Raw genomic sequence first — 22284 nt, 5'->3', positions numbered from 1 at the left:
AATTACGACTTGTAATATTAACACAAGCACAAAAGAAAATTAAAATTTTATATAAGAATTATAGAGTTTTAATTTCTTGTGAATATCAACTGGAACACCGAGTCAGTCCACTCTCAGACTTTGGGTTTCAGTAGTCAGTAGCGGAACGTCATGTTCCAGCAAGATCACTGGTTCACTTTATAGTCTGCTACCAGCATTACTAATCTTCCTGCACTCTTCTCAAAACTTTGCCTCGATTTCACCAACTCAGCCCCCCCCCCCACATCTTGTGAGCATGGGTCTGTTCCTACCCTCATCAATCATCATGTGGTCTTATACATATATGGAGCATTAACTTCGGATGCTTAGTTCATTTAAATATTGCGCACGATGCAACTTCGGAAAGACTACGTTACCAAGATGTGGCCACTGCTAACAAAAGGCACCGAGGGTATTGTTACGTGATCCTTATATCACAATCCACCTTTCACATACCATAGTAACGGGTAATTGTAGATGAAGTAAATCGAGTAAACTAACAGATGAGACTGAGCAAGTTATGCTGTGGGTAAGAGGCAGAATTATAATGCCTTTGTGTTATTTATACGTACTTCAAACCATAGCTAAATTTTTATATTATCGAGTTTTAAAGTCAATGTTAAATATACCATCCATACTTATTAATTCCGCCTTTTCCTAGGTTTTAACTTACCGTCCTGCGTTGAATTTTTATATATAAATGAGTCCATCTGTATCTTTTTTCTAAAAATTCTAATTTTTAAACCTGTTCGAATGGGCTTCTACTTCTAAAATATAATAGGGATTTTTACTAAACAAACTTATAAGGCAGGATTACAAATTTAAATTTTTTTAACTTCTTCAGTTGTCATTAAGCTTCCTCAAAAACCACTACAGTTCGAGATAATGACGGTTGAAAAAGTCCAAAAAATTTAAATTGGTAATTCAACACCATCTTCAATAACGTTTAGAGATGAATAATAAGGCAGAGTTGATAGTACAAGCATATATTATTTTAGGAACAAATTTGTTCTCATGTTTCTTTGCGTATTGATTTCTGTTGTAGTTACTATGTCTTCCTGTCCGTCCGTACTTCTGGTTTTGCTTTTATTATAATAATGCTTGTATGAACGGACTGAAATTTAACAAATTTCAGAGGGACTATCAATGTACTGCTTGGATTACTATTTCATGAAAGCACAAAAGTGCACTCTTAGATCATGTTTCTTCTATATAATGTCTTGCCGACTATATTAAAACGTGAGACAGAAAATACTCCATAGCTCTGAAGAAGATGACTTCATGGTATCTACGTATATTAACTCCATGTAACGTGTATTTTAATAACAGTCGTCATATCCCAAAGTGGACTTTATTTAATATGGGTCTATACAGATGAAATATAATATAGGTCTATAGAGATGTCTTTTCATGGCTTTAGATTGCAGTGCGTCGCTTTGTCGCATTTTACGTAATATCATTTACGTTTCTCGTATCTTTCATTATTATTACTCTCCTTCACTTGAATAGGCCTGTGCAAAATATGCATGTTTTGTTCACTTCGTATTGCAGTTTGTTTGGAATAATTCATAAAGATTTATGAAAACCGATTTTCAATTAAGTCTGTCGGATCTGTTTTACATCAGCCGGGGCTAGTGACGAAGCTACGCACATAAACGTTCCGTTTTTGCTCTGCCGATTTTGGTTTGTTTGTCCGCGTCAAATATCTGTATGATTTCCTCTTTGGAAATAATTGTATCAGTTGTGTTTATTTTCTATCGTTTCCAAACGGAAGAATATTCTGTGATGCAAAAAAGCTTGATTTTGTATTTTGACATACAAATAAAGTCTACTCCAATATGAAAGACCAAACGCTATGTCACCAATACCATAGGGTAATATACACACCATAATGTGTATAAAATTAGTGATTAGTTTTCGAGAATAAACGAACCGGCTATTTAAAACAAATCAGTCATTATCAAAAGCTTTAATTCGGAATCTCGTTATTTTGTAATCGCATTTTGGATGGGCTGCCAGTTCATCCATTTGTACGTGTTTAACACAGAATATAATAACATATTTGCGTAATGACTGAATAAATTATCTGTGATTGTACGCGTCATATCAGAACGCCACTGAAATCAAGAGGTATCGCTTTTGGAGATGGCCCTTAGCAATAAGTATTAAATAAATAGACGAGAATTATTATGATCATTGATGATTATATTTATATGTACTTTTTCCTTAATGATACTTCTAAAATGCATATGCTATATAACGTGGGATGTGAATATGATAAAATTTGAAATGGATTTAAACGAAACGGCAATGCATTATTTTGAGATACCTTTCCATGATTTGCCTCGAGGTGAATCCTGTTTACCAAAACCACATTCCAGTGAGCCAGTTTCTATGAACTCGAAACACTTGGGATTATGGATGTCTGTCTGAGATTCTGTGCGACATGGAACAAAATTATTATATTATATTGTATTATGTTATATTATATTACGTTATAAATTGATCGTTGTAGGACTTTGTAAGTTTCTCAGGAATCTAACCGAATTCATTCTTAAACATTCTATGCTGCCTACATATTTTAGTATTAGATTAGTTGCTCTTCGAATTAATATGTCTTAAACTGTAGGCCGACTCGATTTTAAATATTATATAGGTTCTTTCTTTCTTCCTAATTAATAACTAAAATATCATATTATATTCACCGTAAGAGACGGATTTAGAAATTCTCACTGCTTTTGGACAAATAACGATACCCATAAGTTACGGTATGTATGTATCGGTCTGATTTTATATCAAAATCAAACACTTTTCCTCCTACATATCTTAACGATAAGAACCTACATCATTATAATACGAATCAGAAGTATCGATTCTGTACAGCCTGAGCTATGCCTTGTGTGTAGATAAATAAAAGAATATTGTTATACTAACCACTCAAACGCTTCGTTCTGTTTGCTTACATTAATACACCTGCAGAATCAACAGAATGATTCAGATGGTCTTAAAACTGTAATAATTTTTCCCAAGAAATTAATCGATCTTGGTGTTGTTGAAGTAGGCCTACATTTCTTTTCAGATCTTATATATCTTAAGTCTTTGAAACGTGTGTGGACCTACAGTACAATTAAATCTGGAGTTTTTATATCGTTCCCTTTCATACACAATTGAACCTGCACAGGAGAAGAGCTGACAGGTGTAGAAGAGAACGAGGAAAGAGAAATTAAAGTAGAAATTGGCTCCTCTTCAAAACAACTTGAAGATTAAAATACACAAAACTATAATACTAGCTTCTGTTTGGTGGGTTTGTGTGTATGAAATTTGGTCTCACGCCCCAAAGGAAGAATATAAATTGAACGTGTTTGGGAACAGTGCTTAAAAGATTATTTGTGCCTATTCGCTAGGAAGGAGGAACACGAGGCTGAAAGAAATTACATACTGATGGGCGACAAGAAGGAAAAGGGTTCATAATTTGTACTCGTCACCTAGTATCATTGAAAGTTCTGAAATGAGGAGAATGAGATTTGGAATGGCTTAGAAGCGCCTACAAAACATTGACAGGAATAATTTAAAGAGTCCATTTGGAAGACCCAGCTAGTAACTATTAGAATCCGTCCTAACTGCCCGCAAGATTGCAGTATTTCAAACACAATCTTAAGGCCGTCGAATTGAATGTTCTCCAAATTGGAGTTTCATGTTCTGTTTTTAAAAACCAAACATGTGGATGAGAGAGGTTACAGAAAATTTTGCCACTTCTGCAATTAAATGCGTATTCCTTCTGCCCCCAGCATTTTTCTGTCTTAAGAGATCGATGACTGCAACTCATTCCATGAAGTAGAGTCTTCCTAGATAATGTTTGTTTTGTGTGTTTATGAGACCCCACCACTGGATCGCTACTCTGAGCCCGCTGAATCCAACCAATACTCTTACACCCTGTCCCTCTAACAACCGTCCCGATAAAAGATTAATCTCTTCTGGGATGTTGGCCGTGTTGTCTCGCAGAAGCCGTCTGACGTTTCAGAAGTGCTTCTGCCCTGATGATGGAGGCAGTACGCCATCTGACATTTTGGTTAATTTCTATCAGACTACACGGCCAACATCCCAGAAGACAGTCGTTTTTATATTCGCCTCCGTGAGAACCAAGAATCTCACGTGCTTATGTCTTCTAAGTGGCCTCTTCCTCTCAGGTTCTCCCATCAAAGTTTTACATTTTTATATGAGTGGTTACCCTGATGATGGAGGCAGCAAGGACCACTGAAACTCTGGTAAACTTCTACCTTACTACATGGCGCTACAACCCAGAAACAGCCATCTTCGGACTCACCGCTGTGAGAACCTGAAATCCTATATGGTGATTGGTGTTTGTAAACAGTTGAAGTTAGCATTGGAGTAATATAATTTCACGTTTCTTTTAATAGACATCTTCACAGACGTTCTATATATGCCGTACTACCAATAACTATATGTTGGTTTCCATAACATAATGCCTCAGTAGTCTGTGACATCATAGTCTTCTTGGCTTCGTTCCCTGGCTACAGATACATCGTAACTTCAAGAAAAGCGAAAGTGTACTAAAGCAGTTGTGACACTAAATTTCTGGCTCAATACTAAATCTCTGTTTGCCAGCCCATAACTCGAACCTTAAACTGTGCAGTGTTTTGTGCGAGGTTTTCTGAAGTGAAATCTCGTTCAGGCCTTATAAATTGTACAGAAAAAATTCTGAGGCAGAAGTGACTTAGTAGGAACTACGCCTATCTGGAAAATGCAAAACGAAGGGCCCAATGAGCTAGTTAGGAACTACATTCTTAAATTATCTGTTACTAGGAATTCAAAAGAAATGTAATTGAAGATTGCATCTCAAACGTTTTGGTAGATTTTTTTACAGTTTCTGAAAGTTCTTGGCCACACTTTTCACGTTCAACGATTACATTTGTTTGCACTACGAAAACACAACTGTATTCAGACACAGTGTACAGTGACTAAAGTGTGAAACTAAGAAGCGGGAAAATGTATATTTCTGCTATTTTAGTCTGTTTCAGTAGAAAAAATGAGTTCTAAAAATAAAATAAATACTATTTTTATACAAAGGTATTTTAAACTTCCTTTATCTTTTTAATATTCAAGTTAATTCAACTTCGTTTTTATTTATTTCAAAATTTAAAATTATTTGGCTTAAATTCACATAAATTGAATTTTAGATTATTCTGTTCTCAGACTTGCCTACCGTTCAAAGATGGATTGAAACAAACCTGCTAGAATTATAGAAGTTTAATGACCTTTAAGAGGATAACTTCTAAGACATAAAGTTTTTCGAGACCAAGTAAGCAGCAATGCTTTAATTGATGAAACACAAACTCAGGTTCAGAGCCATTTCTAGTGAACGGATGACAGGAGATACCCGGATATTAACGACATTGGTCGCTGAAATGACTTTGGGAGATCAAACTGCGTCTGTGATAACTTACTGCTTGGGTAGCAAGTGACCACTAAGAGTTAATTGCTTGACTTCACCCTAAACGCCTATTTGTACATTTTGTTTGCTTCAAATTGCAATACGCCCACTTATTTCCCAACGACGATTTGCAGAGCAGTATCCACAAGTCGGTGCGGACTATCGCGAAAGATTGGTGTGCCGCGCCCATCAGGAAGTTACCAGAAATATCGCAATGGTAAATTGACCTCAGTGTGGAGTGTGTTGAGTGTACTGTAGCGTCATTGTGCGGCAGTCATCGTCTCTCAGCCTATGTTCCAGGCGAGTCCCATGCATTTCTGAAAGACCCTCATATATTATTTTAGAATCGAGTAGTTTGTTTTATTTGATTTGGTCTTCCAAAGGCTAAAGATGAATTTCAGAAATGTTTCTTTCCACATTTTACTATCTTTCCTTCCCTACTGCAGCCACTCTGTGATATTGTTAGGCATATTTTAGAAATTCATATTTTTCTACTGGCTTACTGATTCACTAGGGATTGCGTCAACATGGAGGAAAACGCTGTATTTCCTATCCGATGATACTGCTGCAGAAGTGGGATTGCCTTCTGAAAGACGATTCAGCTCAGTGCTCCACCAAGTTCTGCTTCGACTGCTGTTGTTAATTTGCTTATATTTCGAAGAAAAAACTCTCTGAGTAAACGAACTGCTACAAAACAAATTTTGCAAGTCCTTGCAAAAGAACTTTGAGCTCGTAGAGGGTGCTCATGAATATTCGGTTTAAAAGCGAATACTAATCGATAATACACAAGAATTCAGAAAGTTATTAGATTTTCTGAAAATTTTCACGTCATTTCCATCCGGAATAATAGAAAGTGGGCATTGGTTTTTCCATATATAAATAAAATTCTTTTTTTTCATGACGTCAAAGTATAGAACACTTTTAGGTCGATCCTTCAAGCTCTTTGCTTCATAATTTTAGGTTAACAGTTTGTGACACAAAATATACTATTGAATTCCAAGGACAGTGTAAAAATCAGTAAACATTTATCACAATTTCAAATACTTATGCCTACTTAGTGTCTTCTTTTGAGTGGGGATAGCTCAGTCAGTAAAGTGACTGACTGTGGCCTAGATTATTGTGGTTCATTTAGTCATGAATGACTTTTCACTTTGCCATCAAGTACAGAGCGGCTCTGGGATACACCCAGACTTCTACTCAGCGAGTACCAGGGCTATTTTCTTGTGGGTAAGGTGGCCATAGCGAGAGACTACCACTCGCCCCCATCTAGTAACAAGTTTAGAACTTACAAAGATTTGCGTGTACTTCTCCAGTGTCTTCATGCCGTGGTGCTTAAGCATTTGATTTGGAACCAAGTTCCTGAACAACTTTGTTTTGGTCACCAGAAAATTTTGGCCTATTTATTTTTATTAAAAGAAATAATTTGCTACTTTTTTCACGGATGGAGAAAAAACAAGAAAATAAAACAGAAGGAAAGAAAATTTGCTGTTTTAGTTTGAATTTTCTTAAAGGACTAGCCTAGTTCGCGAGGTGCTAAAATTAGAAAATTTTGCCAAAGCAATGAGAAATAAACGACAGTCGTAACTCTCTGTATTATTACGACTTAGGTAAGGGGACAGTTTCATTGGATGGCTGCCTTTCTTCGTCAGGACAGAACGAAATTCAGTGACACAGCAAATGCTGAATAATAATCAGCATTTCTTTTCCTATTTTCTTACTTTTATACAGAAAGATGGGTTGTGTCTGCACCTCGGCCCAGCCACCCAATTGGCTGATTTGGAATTAAAATCATACCACGAATGGCCGCCCGACATTTGAAATTGTAAATTCTCTTCACTATCGTCAATAATTCACACAACAATTTGCGGACATGTGAACAGGTCTGTCCTGCTTCTCAGAAACCCTCAGTCTGTGTTCTTGAATTTTAATAACAGAGTTTTAAATCTCTATAAAACACGACAAAATTGTGCTTTCTTATATTTTATTTTCCATGTTTTTAGATGGGATACATGAAGACAAGAAAAGTTACGTTTTAGATTCCTTCTAGTCAATGCTGTATATCGTAATTGTACAAATCTGTTCACTAGACGAACACAGTGTGATTCAAGCGCAGTATAATGTTTGTAAATCCTGTTTATTGTTTTCAAGTGGTCCGTATATTTTTAAACAGCTTGTAGCAAAATAACTGCGAATATTTTGTTACATTCCTTTTACAGCGCACGAATTATATTTGCTTCCAAACTTTTCCAGCTTTTCTTGACATTTTACCTTCTCAAGGATGTACCATTAAGTTTACAATGATTGATATATGACCGTTACTAAATAAGCTTTATGAATGCTATTACGTCACGTAATTCCTGGAAAAAAATTACTAAACAGATTTACTGGCACTGTAGTAAAACGGAGAGTTGAAAAATAAACTTATGCACTGGAGAAGTATAATAAACAGCTATGCGTGACTGTGATTTCACGACATTTACATGCACTTAAGAAGCTATGAATGGGTCTTCCAGTTTTATGCTGTTATTTTTGCTTGAATTATTGCTTGTACTGTACATGAAATACGTAGTATTTATGTACAGAGTCGACTAATAAAGAATTTGATGTCTTTAGTGTTGTTTAGTAGGAGACAAATTTACGTTGTCCAGACAAGCCATGCCCGTCCGTGTCAGTTGAGTACTGATGTTATGATCCGTTGTAGAATATCTGTAATACAAATTCATTTGTAACTATCACAAGCATCCGACTAAAACCGAGACAGGGAGGACTGTTTCGAAACTTGAGAAATGTTAATCTCTTCGTGCAGTAAATCCATTCCCCAAAACTGCAACTGTTCGACTTAAGAACAGAGTGGCGCCATGTTAATTTCTGTCGCAGAGTTTTTGCTATCTTCATAATGAGCTCGGCAGTTTACATACAAATTACGACCCATCCTTCAGCAAATGCTAGATATCTCTGTTCTTATCCTGGAAACAACAATTCTGATTGTAACTAATCTAAAAATGTTGAAATCAAAGTCGTGTTGCAATGGCCGTATAAAAATAAAATTATTATTACGAAAAACGAAACATTGCCTCTTACGCCTGTGTATGTTAAGGATAATCTCAAACTTATAACTTTTCACAAAATAAAAATGTTAATGCTACTACATACGTATTTATACTAACCAATATTCTTATTTTTCTGTCAGATATCCTTAATACAAACTATGGAATTATTTTATCATGGTAATGCTATGAATATATATATTCTCCTTGATCAATTATCTGTTATTTATTTCAGTAGTGCCACATAATATTCGCTTTATGGTTCAAATGGTCGCTAAGCAACCATATACGACGCTGGACAAAGATCTGTTTTCGTCCACAAAAACTGGATATGGTCGTAAAAATGCTTAATCTCTTTCAGATCCTTTCGATTTTACTGTCAAGAAGACGGAAACGCACTTGTATCAAGTTGGCTGCTTAACTTATTTTAACTCCATGAAATGTGTTTCGAAGTCTCGTTTACTTATGAAAGTTGAGGGTCTGAAATAAGGAAATGTCAGCTTTATAATTCAGTGTTGTAAATTTGGCACTGTGTAAAACTGTGCTGGCTCTCAGATATTCCAGGCGGGCGTCAGGTACGTGGATGGCATTTAAGGGAGAAGGGAGAACTTACACGCAACGGAGGTAAATTCGAATGACATATTAAAAGACTAATTACTGCTGATGTATAAGATTAATTTATGATACTGGAAAGGTAATTATAGATATCAACGTACTTTATATGCAGCTCCGTAACGGTAGAGCGAGTGGTTTAGTGTAAGCCATATTGGTTATGACAAGAGTGCAGTACCATAAGGAAGACTAAAATCACAGATTTTCTACTCATCCATAATATTACATCTGAGTGACGGAGAATATTGAAAGTGGTTTCGCATGATCAGCGATTTATTTGAAGTGCCTTCGATGTGAGACGCAAATGTACAATATAACTTCGTTACTAATTAATAAACGCGCCTGTCCTTCGCTTTTCTGGGGATTTTCTCGAAATAACTTTCCTGAAGTAAGGAATTTGTTTATTTACTTCAATACTATGAATGTATATTTGCTTTGAATAGTGTTTTATTTTCGACCGTCATCTCGGCGTGTAGTGTTCGGCATTATGAATTAAGGGATTGTCAGACAACGAACAGAATTGCATGTGGATCACTTTCGCACTAGAGAAACCTATTGTTATGACCTAACAACCAGACTAGAACCGACAAGAAACGGAGAACACTGTACAAAAAAGGTCTTATATAATAAGACCATTACCACTTATTATAAAACGTTTAATCAGTCGACAAAGAACGAATTCACTTTAGATGGGTAACGAATGCTTTGAAATATCAGGGACTGGAATAGAAAAGGAGGAGAATGGTAAAAAGGAATGAAGAAAAGGAAGAAATGAGTAATTAATGAATATACCAAAAAAATAATTTCCCGTTAAATTTTAACGGGCCTCGTTATTGTATAAGTGCTCAGGAGATTTAATTTGAAAAGGTGTAATTTAGGCCCATTATATATTACTAAAACTATTGGATTAGTACATGCTGGATCAGAACTCTTGCAGATTTTGTAAAACGCAGGAAACTGTTTCCAAACTTAGTATACACGCATTACAACAGCAACGATTGCTTGGATTCCAGCAATCTATGAATATCGTAACTTATATTTGTGTGAACTGTACCCATGCATGAGTCATGTCAATTTAAAGCGCTCTTAGCAACGACATAAGGAAATATGTATGTTACTTAAAATTGCACTGGGACATTTTGTCTTTGCTGTTCAATAGCCGGGGTTGAGAATTCGTGGAACTGTACCTTTGCTCGTCCATGCGTCAGCTTGGCGTAGTGCATAGTTAAGCACGAGACACAACTTTACTTTCTGTTGCGCCATGATAATCGTACGAGACCTGCTATTATTGTATGTTTAGTGTCTGCCATGTGTCTATCGAGTGAGGTGGAGGAGGAGGTGGGGAGGAAAGAGGATTCATTTCAAGTCGATCCTCTAGCCTGTAATTTTACTGATGCCTGAAATAATATGTCTGGCTCCCCTCTGCTCTCTGCACATGGGTCGTAAACTTTTTATAGCTCAGCCTCTTCGCCCTTTGGTTTCCCGACTTAGTTCGCACCAGGCCATACGGGAAAGGGTACGTTCTTATTCCGCATTTAGAACAAGCCTCCGTACCCGAAATTTAGCCTAAAGGTGCGTCCATACTACTTGTGTGCGTACTGCAGAGACTCCGGGTGACTTGCCCGATCTCAACAGGCAGCTGGTCTGCCACTAGCGAATCCCTCGGTTCCATTGCTCCGGTTAATCGCTCTGCTTCGACTCGTCTTCGTAAAACCGTCCAGATTTAATGAGCACGAACACGAGTAGAGGTAAAATTAGATAGTAGTTTTGTATGTTCATTCTTTAATACTTTGAATTCCGAAGCTCCTATGAATAAAAATAAAGTTCAATTCGCCGCTACATTACAAAGACAAATTTGTTAATCAGTAAAATCTTCTCGGGTAATCAGTCGCGTCAACTGGTTACCGTAGTAAACCGACGTTTCGGGAAACAAATCTGTCCCCATCATCAGGGTTTTGATGTGACTGGATACCTTGGAAGTCGCCTGATGATGGGGACAGATTTGGTTCCCGAAACGATGGTTTACTACGGTAACCAGTTGACGCGACTGATTACCCGAGAAGATTTTATTGATTTTACTCGCCGCGAAAGTCTCAAATCCTATAAGTTTGTTAATGTTTAGGGAGATAATCGCTGTTTGTTCTGAGAACCATTGGAAACGCAAATACCCACTCCGAAAAAGAAAAATACAAGGGTGTCGATGTTAAAGTACGTGGAACACATGCGTATCACTCTGCTTTTTAAGGTTAACCAAGTATAAGGGAATTTTATGGCTACGCTGTTATGTGTGAAATAATGAGCCTTGGAACAATAAATCATATCTGTAATGAACAAACATTAAAGTCAATGAGCTATGCAGAATTGCAAATACCTCATGCGCAAAATACATTTGCTGCACATTGAAGTATAAATTCACACTCTTGTTAGTCAGCGTTTTCATTCCTGTCAGGCATTTATGTGAAAAACTATGGGCTTGTAATTAGAAAACCACTCTAAAATATGCAGTTTTGCTTGCGGCTATTATGTATCAGAACGCTGTTGTCTTAAGAATATGGCATAATCATAATGATTTTGCGTTTCATCCCTCACCTAAAAAGTTGAACTCGTATTTTACCAGAATAACAGCAATGTGAGAGACAGTGAAATATGTGACTTATTTTGTGTAGCCTAAAGTTGAACGGATTGAAGTATTTATTTCGTCTGTCACGATTTTACGAGTAGTGAGTGAAGATAATACCGATTAAAAAGAAGCCTTTGTTTTGATTCCTTCTCTTCGTTACAGAGGAGTGGGAAATGTACATTAGTGAATAAAATTAATTGAATGTAACTTTATTGCAAAGTTTTGACAAGATAATCGGGCAGTGGTCAGATGTATCTAATCAGGCCATAAATCACGGCGAATAACAGGACGTGTAGCTTAATGATACTATAATAAACAATTTTGGTCAGAATATAATAAAACATCATGGTAAACATCTTCCTTCGAGAGGTGAGAGTTATTCAGTTTGACGAGTAAATACTTTGTTTAACAAACCCAAATATTAATTTATGTGTTCATAAAGTCCGTAATTGTACCCTATCCTAGATCAGCAATATCCAGTTTAAAAAACCTCACAACCTAGTTCTTTAATACACTTTTATATTTTCTTCTTATCTATGACTCTATTTTTCAAATGGTATTTTAATTAAGTTTTGCAACTAAAATTGTATTTTTGTTTTCTCCGTGTGTGCTAGATATCTCGCCAGTCCTTCTTCTTGATTTAATCACCTTAACAATATGAAGAGGAGGCTACATATTGTGTCTTCTTATCCCGTAAGTTCGTGTATTCTTTCCAGTACTTTGATTTCAAATACGACTTAAAAATAATAAACGGTAGATAGCCTCCTGCTTCTATTGCGTTTTAATTACTGTTCTGGCTGGAGAGCTCAGCCAGCTCTGGTCTGTCCTTCTTCAGTGGGCGTCTCCCCTCGTACACGCGGAAGTTACTGGCTCAATAAAGCGCACGAAGTTCTTATCTTTTTGATGTTGAAGGAAGCTCAGTGCTTCAGTGTTGTAGAAATTGATGCTGTAAATTCAGAAGACGTCGACCCTTCTCTATTTCAATGCAAGTAGTCGCTCAGTGAAGATAGTAAAATAATATAATGTCTTGCCATGAACCTCTTATTTCTACTAATAGTTGCTTATGAATGTGCTATTAATGTTAAATACTGGATGAAATTGTACAGACAAAGTTGGATGTTTCCACTATTTCACTCATTCTGCGCTCAAACTACACAGAATGAGCGTATTTTGAAGAACTTCCGTGCCCGTTATCTGTTCTTGTTTCCGTCCGATCGCATGTTTCACCTCCGAATCTACTTGACAGATTTAGGCAAAATTTAATATTCAAAATCTAAGATAAACATTGTCACTTGAATTTAATTTAAACTTTATCAAATTTCTGATATTTGGAACATTTTATAAACATTTTTGCGTGAAGTTACAGATTTATTAATGATGTATAAAATTTATGTGAATTTTGTTAGACGTGATGAATGTTTTACGAAATACAAGTAACGATATGTTCCTTATTCTGGCAGTCTGACAGGAAACCTATCCATCACGATAAATATTCCTTTCAGAAAAGTAAGTTCATGATTTCATTTGTATCATGCTTCAACTCAATTTCAATCGTACGTCACAAGACTGTGATACATAAAATTATGCTCGTACAGCGAGGCGCCGTGAGCACGTTTAAAGGACTCAAGATGATAAAGAAAAGCCTTAAATATTAAACGTTCTTTTTGACTTATTTTATATTTCATCCGCTCTTTTTGTGTTGCGGTCCCGGTGCAGAGGCGAGAGCACGTTCTGTGAACTACTATGATAAACAGGTCCCTGCGTTCATCTCTGTTTCAAAGATCAGAATATCATAGATTATAATCAGCTGCAGACCTAGTTCTGATCTTCCATAACTTCGCAGATAAAATATCTACTTCTAATTTAAAGACATAAATAAACTTTTAAATATATATCTATATTTATTTATTTATTTATTCTGTATACATTGATAATTTCTGATGAAATTTTAATAGGTTAATATATCCGTTTGTCTCCTTATTTTATTCTGAGCACCACTTTATATGAGCTATAATTTAATTCTTACATATATATCGTTACTGTCCTTTCACAGATTTCGATTAACAACTACATAGACATGTATACCACTTCTGTTACACCAGTGTTACCATATGTAAGTTTTATTCAATTTAATTCGTTTTGATTCTTTTGTTTCTGATATAGCCTTACCAAAAACTCTAAGAGTCAGTTGTAACAAAGCAAGAAGCGGTCTTTTCCGAACAATATGTTCTTTATGTGTTGTTTTTCTTACTTGAATAATTCAACAACACTCTGTCATATATGTAGGTTATATGGCGTCGAATATGAGAATGATTAATGAATGAATTATGAATTGGAAGGACGTAAAAAGAAGCGAACGCGATCTGTTTTCATGTACTGTTACAACATTTGCCTGAAAGGTCTGGATAAAACTAGGAAGACTCTTAGAGTAGGCAGTGCCCACTCTAAACTGTGGAGCCCCAAATACGAAGTCGGGACACGCGCCGTGGGCAGTTCACGTATTGAAATAGTCTGACCACGTGTGACACTATTCCTACAATCTGCCCCTGTCCACAGCAGAACTGTTGGTTGCCCCAATTGAAGCTCGTATTTTTATTGCTATACGCACCTTTTTGTAGCTGTGTGAGATTTTGGTGAGCGAAATTCTTCAATCGATGCCCTCGCACGCTGCGCGCATTGTTCCGAGCAGAGACAAATAATCGTTTTCTGCCCGCGCTTAGTGATTTACTGCGCACAAAAGAGACAAAAGGGTGATGATGATACGGTTTCCAGAACGTGGACTATTCTGTCCACGTCACTTTCTATTGTAATACATTTATACCGAAGGAAAAGAAAAACTGGGCTTATAAAAGGGGACAACGATGTTAGGGGATATCTGCCAAAATATCGACTTCATATCTGAGTGCTAACAGCATTTTCGATGTAGACTTCAGCTGAAATTGGACACGACTGAAATACGGGGTGATAGAATGGATAGTCGTACTCTAGTTGGCTGTTTTCTGACAGGAAGTGAAGTAAAAGAATGTGGAATTAGATACTTTTTTATTTTAAGTGTAATTTTTAGTTTCGGTAATGAAGCAGGTTCAATAACTGAACCAACCTTCACTTCGGTGAAGCCCATACTTTTTTGACGCCTTCGTATCCTGCTAAGCGCCTATTAAAATTGTTCCATAGGTCCGTCTGTACGTACGTACGTATCGAACAACTCGAGGACCGCTGAATTAAGTTTCGTGGTATTTGTTACTGGAGGAGGGGGTTATTAAAATTTTTGTTGAAATCTGAAAACAATAACGGACGCTTTACATGAACACCTACGTGCCTTTCTGCACGCGGAGAATTCTGTCTGGTATTTGGTGTGGACAGCAGAACGTGAGCTGGTGTTATCGCGAAACAAAGGAACAAGCTGTGACAATCTTCCTGCTCCAATACTGAGGAGATAAATGCTCGTGGATTTTAGCCTTTTTGACGCCGCCTACTAAAAATTAACTACAGGTTTTCGTTCTTCCTTGGTGCAAATCGTAAAAGTGCAACCCTGTTTACAGTCCGAATGAAACTGACGCAAAAATCCGAAGTCACCTTGAGCGATATTTTGACAAGTCTAATGACGAGTTTTAATACTGCCAACTGTTAGCGTCCTGCGGCAGACGTAAAAATAACTGCGGACAATTTTTAATAATCTTCTTGCGTACTTACGCACATAAATGCCAAAGATCAAAGCAAGAGCGAAAGCAAGGGGTTAAGAAGGACAAAGATAAGAAGTGGGTGGCGTTAATGGCATGAAATTGCTTGATGATAGTAATAAATACGAGAAATCGTAAGTGTAGTGTCATAGACTTTTAGGAACGATGCAGTTCGTTGAGATAAAAAATGTTATGGCGATATTTTAACGCTCTGAAGCCTGCCCTAACAATAGTTAACTATGCTTTTCTCCCACAAAGTGTATTTATAACTTTCATATGATTCGCAGCGTAAACAGCGATTATTTCCTTAGACGACATTTACTGCTTGATATTTGTAATGGTTATGGGTTGAGTTTTCTTTGAGGTACGGACTGAATGTTTACGTATTAAAAAGACGAACTTATGCTTCGAATGGTTCGTGGTTTTTAAATATTTCGACATTTTAAAGAACCTGAATATAAATAGAATTGTTAATTATGCCATTGATGGAGATATACTCAGAGAAAGATAATAGTGTCATAAAATGGTATTTCTTTTATTTATTTATTTTTCTTGGTTTATTAGCGACACCGGTTACATTTAATAATAACTTTCAGGTTTCAATTTTCGTTGCTGAAGAATGTCTGCTTATGCCATACAAATTTCGGAACTCGTAGTGCGTTAATTATGATATTAGTGAGTTTATAAGCCATGATTAATCCGTTTACCTTCTAACATAATTCACCAGGCTTCCGCTTCAGACACAGTGCAATTTTTCTTCCTTTAAGAGCAATGTTAGACGAAGTTGATAATTAACGAAATTTAATTTCAAACTGTCACTGATTATCTAGCGTCTCGTGTTTGAATCGTCACTGCAGCGATCTTATGTCTGTACAAACAACGTGCAAACAAATGCCATGGCAGATGTTCTGGAGGGGTAGATGCTGTCGTTTCTTTAGATGGAGAACAGGTATGTAGTCCCCAATTAGAACACTGTTCTCTGCGTTTCAAAATTTACTAAAGTTTAGGTCCATCCTTTCATTTAAGCAAGTACGTATATATCTATCTGTTAAATAATATACTTACCAACTGATCCAAATTTATGTAAATGCCAATTTAAATATGTTGTAACACATTCGAGACTATTTAGTATCCAGTGAGGTTAGAAGACTTTCTTTCTCTATCTTATTGTGCATCTGTTTCAGAAATGAATATTAACAAATACTTTGGGTCGAACGTATGACCTACTTTCTCTTATATAGTTCTGAGTTAATAATTATTTAATTTCGTAATCTATTTCTGTGAATAATTTCCTTTTTTTTTATAGATTTCTATAATACTATATTAAGTTTTCCAGGCGCAACCTCTTACTTCCATATCACCGTCTTGCACATATGAATTGTTCACACGCTATTGACATATGTTTTAATGATAAAGTTCCACACAACTTTTCATTGGGTCATCAGTTCGCGCAGCCTCATTGGATAATACTGTACCTTGAATGTCTAACTTAATCTCTTTTAAGTTTATAATTTTCCCCCCGAGAAATTTATTTTAAAACAATTATAATTTGTGTTCTTTCCTCAAAGTTAGACCTGATGGAGATTTATGTGTATACACACACGCATGTATGTATGTGTATATCATATAATGAAGGCAGTTAAATATTTAACTGAGCCTAAAATAAAAATAAATAATTATTTTCCTTACCTGTTTGAACATGAGGTGTAGCGAGTAAAGGTTTTGCATGCCGAAGGGACTCGTGCAGGCTTATATACATGTTTTAAATCAAATTGCACGAAACAGCTTTTCCCTTCTGATACACGACGGCGAAAAGACGAGAAGGAGGATGTTCCAGAGAGATTTATGCAGGAACAGTAGGCCGAATCCTTTAAGCTCCCTGCTAGTACTTCTTCCCATTATTCCTCCCACTAACTGTCTATTGCCTCGCTGTCGCTGTTGTCCTCCGTAGGAAATGAGATCAACACACATTCAGTATTCTTTTCCACATTTTCCATGCTTGCAGCCTTTTTTATTTTGTAATGGGGCAAACATGGTTGTCTTCTGGATTGTTATGCTGTGTAGTCTGGTAGACGTTTATCGACGACGCTTTAGAGATGCTTGATGCCCCAATCATCAGGACCATCTTTCGATCTACTCTTAATAAAACACATCTGTCATATTAAATATCGTTTTTCCCGAGATCCACGTCTGTTTAAATATATTCTTTGTGAAGTAAAATAAAAAAACTTGATGCTATTATACAGATTGTCACAGATACGCCCATGTGACTCTTATGCCTTTTAAGACAGTTTAAGATTGAATTTTAGATCATAAATACATGCATCTGTAAACAGGCGTTAATTAATTAATGTCAAGAAATAGTGAAAATTATAGAAAAGTAGTGAATTACAAATTTTGCACAATTCCTGAATATTGTTATGTACTTCGAATCTTTTAAATTATGAGGCGGAGGAAGAAATTTCAATGGAAAATAATGTTCTAGAAAAGGTAAACAAGTTGTCCTGTTCCCTGCTTTAGAAACAGTACGTTTACAAATACGTGCCAAAGAATGTTACCTTTGTTACCTTATACATCGTGAAGTAGAAAGGAAAGGTGGAAGACGGAAAATGAAAAATGTTTATTTCTGCTCACTTGTTCCACAAAGCAAACAAAATTGTTGAAGTTCTGACATTAGCCAGAGGATGCCTAAAATACATTCCCAAAAGATTTATCTTCTGAATCTCGAAGGGCAAAAGTAAAAGAAGAAGAAAAATATTTATTTAAGGTTCCTTTCCTGTAAAACAGTAATCGCATCGTTGAAGAGTCTAGCGTGCTTCAAAACAGCTGTCATGATCGATTGTATTCGAGGTAAACAAACTCGCTGCCTTTCATGGGACATAAAGTTCTTAGCCCGTCACTGGACCCTACAATGAATTGGTCGAGTCCAGTCTACGCCCTTATACCACATTTCTTTGTGATCTGTTTTAATATTATCCTATCTGCGCCCATGTCTTCCCACTGATTTCTTACCTTCAGGTTTTGCGATTAAAATTCTATTTGTGTTTCCCATCTCCCCATGTCATCTCACTCTTCTTGATTGATCACACTAATAAAATTTGGTGACTATTACAAACTATTAAATTTCTTAATTCTGCATGTTGTCCATCATTCTCTTACTTTCTGTCTCTTAGGCCGAAATATTTTCATCATTTTTCTTTCATTTACCTTTAATATATTTGTATTTGTTGAAAATGGATACAAAGTCTAAAATTATTAGGGTTAAAATACGGTATATGAATATTTTAACATAACTGGGTGCAGTAATACTTCTTTATTTGGCTCCTATTATATGAACTTGGATAGATAAGTAGGTAAAGTGACCTGAATACCGACTGAATTAGGTTCGATTTCCGACAGAGGTAGGAAATGTTCTGTTGGCCTCCGCACCGGGGAAGGCTCTAGGGCCTACCGACCACTAACATCGCGGTTAAAGCAGCCGAAGAGTTAACCTGACCACGCGTATCATTCTCATGTTGAACGTAATACATGGAGCTGTCCCTTTACTCCAGATTACTTCTTCAAGTAGTTGTGCTAAAAGACAGAGACAACTTTACATTTTAATTTGTGTTTTTGGTGGAAAGTACTTAATATTTATAGCATTGATGCCAGTTGCCTTTATCAATATAAAACCTGTGCTGAAGCCAGATTAATGTGTTCGTATGTCCTTCCAATCTCTGTTTCATTTCCACACCTAGAATTTCTCAGACCGCCTAGATGACGAAAATAGTGCACACGTTATTACTTCCTTTAGACTGTCAACTCAGTATTAAGTAACGTAAATTCACATCCACGTGGACAGAAAAGTAAGTATCTGCACGTGCCTGTTCCTTCTGTAGTGTGAGTGACCTGTGGCGTCCTACTTTGTAAGCCTCATAAAGTGTTTCATTCTACGCTTTCATCAGAATTAATTGTCGTTTAATTAGGAAAGAAATGCCGACTCTTTCCATTGCGCTCTCCATGATGTTACAATCGAGATTCCTTTCTAGGTAACTAAAGAAGAAATTTGTTCAAAACTGCACTTTGGCTTTAACGCGTGATCTTCTTTTAAAAACAGTGAATGTTACAACTTCGTGGTCTTTCTTAAAGTGTCAGCCTGTATTGGTTTTCCTGTACTATTTGTATTTTTCTTTATTTCTTCCTTCTTGTTTCCTACTTCCATTTTTCTTATTTATTCTCTTCCCGTTTCTCACATTCCTTTGGCTAAGATACGAACTTATAAAACATTTATCCGTCGAACAGAATCCTAATTCTTTTTAAGCAGCTGCATCACGGCACCTTGAGGAATATCACAACATTTCTAGTATACTGTTACATTCCTTAATTTGTAAGGGAATTTACAGAATTAAGTGAAATTTGTTGTGCAAAATAAGCAATTGAAGTCCACAGTAACTTTGGAAGTAACCTACGATTCATCCAGACTTTTATTAATATAGCTTCTTGTACAATTCAATACGACAACATTCCGCCCCAAACCTGTATGTAGCTTTCCATCTGACATGACTAATGACCTAATTATATATCAGGACGCTGAGGAGAATATTGGTATCTAAAGGAGGTAGCAACGTGATGATTAGATTGAGGAAACTGGCATTGGTGTGATGTATAGCACGCTTTGATAGAGATGAGGAATTCTGGGAACGAGACCACTTGGAGAACTTAAGTGTAGATGGTATTACGTAGACATGTATAGATGACAGAAGTTAAATTGATTTTGTCTATATAGGGCATGAGATTATATAATAAAATAATTTTTCTCGGGATATGATCCGATGGGGAACTTTATGAGCACTAAAAATAAACTTCCGCTTAGCTCAGCGACTATCAGCTTCTCAAAAAGACACTTCTCCACGGAGTTTGTTAATGTAGTTGAGTTACAAAATATAACGTCTATCTTCCACAACAAGACAATTCGTTTTAAAATTATCTGAACACTATTATAGTTTTGTGTCTGTAAAGCTTGACATCGTGCAAATTATTTGATTAATTTTAATACGTATAAAACTATTAGCGTAGTTCTCTACATAGTCAGGGAATAGAGGCTGTTATTATAATGCATAAAGTACGATTACTAAATGAAGACTCTGTTGAAATTGTTAAATTGTTCGAAACTTGGCTCTGACATAAAGGAAGACATAATGGATGCAAAAAGTATGTCAGTGCTTTTCCTGCAATAAAACACGGCCTCTCCAAACTTGTTTTTCTTTTGAGGCGTAACATTTTCCTGCAAAGAATACTTTCAAATTGTGCCTCAAATATTAGTGTGCTAGCCGTAGCTACAGTTGACCTACATCAGAACAAAAGACTGTAGCTATATACATTGTGTCTGTGACTAGAAACAAGATGCTGACTCAATTTCTTTTAATCAAGTTCCATTTTAGACGTCATTTATTCGTATGGTAAGCAGTCCTCATTTGTGTAACTCGTGAGAAAGCATATACGACAAATGGCTCTGAAAAAAATATCTTCAAAGGTACAGAACATTCATTCTACTACTTCCCTGATATCTGAGACGTTTTAGAAAGGGAAATATCTGGTTATGAAACTAACTAAACAGTTTGTAAGTTCCTTACACGAAGTGGGCCTATACATGAGATAGATAAATGCATGAAATAATAAACGAATTTCGAAAAATTTTATATGGGATTCTACACCAGAATGTGTTATTCGATTGAATGTCGTTATAGACTATTCAGTTTTTTCCCCTCTATATATGTATAAAACAGTCAAAGCGTTCAGAAATTACGGGAACATTTGCAATTGATTCTTATTTCCCTAAGTAAAAGATCTGAGACTCAATTTGAAAAGTGTATCTGACAAAAACAGTAGTATGGTACGTATCATCAAATATATTTTATATTGAGCTGTGTTTGTTTTTATTTTAGATTTATAATAGTGAATTAAATGGTTTACTTTCTGTTTTTATTTGTTGACTTCTTTGCTGCCCGCCTTTGCTTTTGGGTAATTTCTATTACAGTTACAATAATGATATTTTGAATATCTCCCACTTCATAAAATAGTTGTTCGCCATATTTGTCCGCTTAAGACCCATGCCCGATGAAAATAGGGAATAACGGAAATGTTCTCGCAATTTACCCAATACATTATACAACGTTTGAAATATAAAAATAGCCTAAATTTGAATATTGGTCGCCTGTATTTAAAAAATCGACTCCAAATTCCTGTCTCGCGATCATGTATTTTGTTGAACAAGCGAACCACTTAAGAAAACGTTTGGAGACACCGAGTATAAGCTATAGCTATAACTATGTAGAGACAAACCTAGGGAGGATGATTGTACTCAGAAGTGTTTTCAGCGCCATTCCCATGAAACTAGCGCTCCTTTTACTGGTCCACTGAGGCCCTTCTCAGTCAGTGCTCCTTTTCTCGATAGTTATTCTTGAGCATATCGACTTTCTGCTTTCAGAGGCGCATCACAAGCGCTACTGTCGACACTGTGATGCCTTACCACGCATACATTCCTGACAGTTTCTTACACTCGACTTCAGGAGCGCTGTGCGTGAATCGTGAATCGTATTTCAAACAGACTGAGAAGCGCGTGACGAACTACAAAATTCTCTCTAAATGACGTTAAGGGAATCGTTAGAATTGGGACCAAGTTTCTGAAAATGTGAATTGAAATTATGAGTAAAAGAATTGTTTTTATGTCTTCAAGGAATCTGAACAGATAATGAAGATGGCTGTCTTCTGAGACATCGGCAAACTTCTACCAGACTACGAAAGCGCAGCGTCACAGAAGACAATGACCTTGAGAACCCGAAATATCACCATTTAATACATTAGTTTAACAAAATT

The 22284-nt window shown here is 36.3% G+C and overlaps 1 protein-coding gene across 9 annotated transcripts in view; it reads left to right on the top strand.

The window, feature by feature from the left end:
* FMRFaR (FMRFamide Receptor) overlaps positions 1-22284 on the top strand; it is a 199689-nt gene that overhangs the window by 162614 nt on the left and 14791 nt on the right. Inside the window, exon 1 of one of the 9 annotated variants that reach the window (XM_022077587.2) lies at positions 13844-13862. The exons of the other annotated variants lie outside the window; for them this stretch is intronic. The gene's annotated coding sequence lies outside the window, so the exon portion shown is untranslated. Of the gene's footprint in view, positions 1-13843; positions 13863-22284 lie in introns of those variants that run through there. 9 annotated transcript variants of the gene reach the window in all.

This window comes from Zootermopsis nevadensis, unplaced genomic scaffold (assembly GCF_977971745.1).
Source record: "Zootermopsis nevadensis isolate Lab colony 2312 unplaced genomic scaffold, Znev_1.0 Znev_ptg000061l, whole genome shotgun sequence".
NCBI lineage: Eukaryota > Metazoa > Arthropoda > Insecta > Blattodea > Termopsidae > Zootermopsis > Zootermopsis nevadensis.
This window is presented reverse-complemented; position numbering and strand designations above follow the sequence as displayed.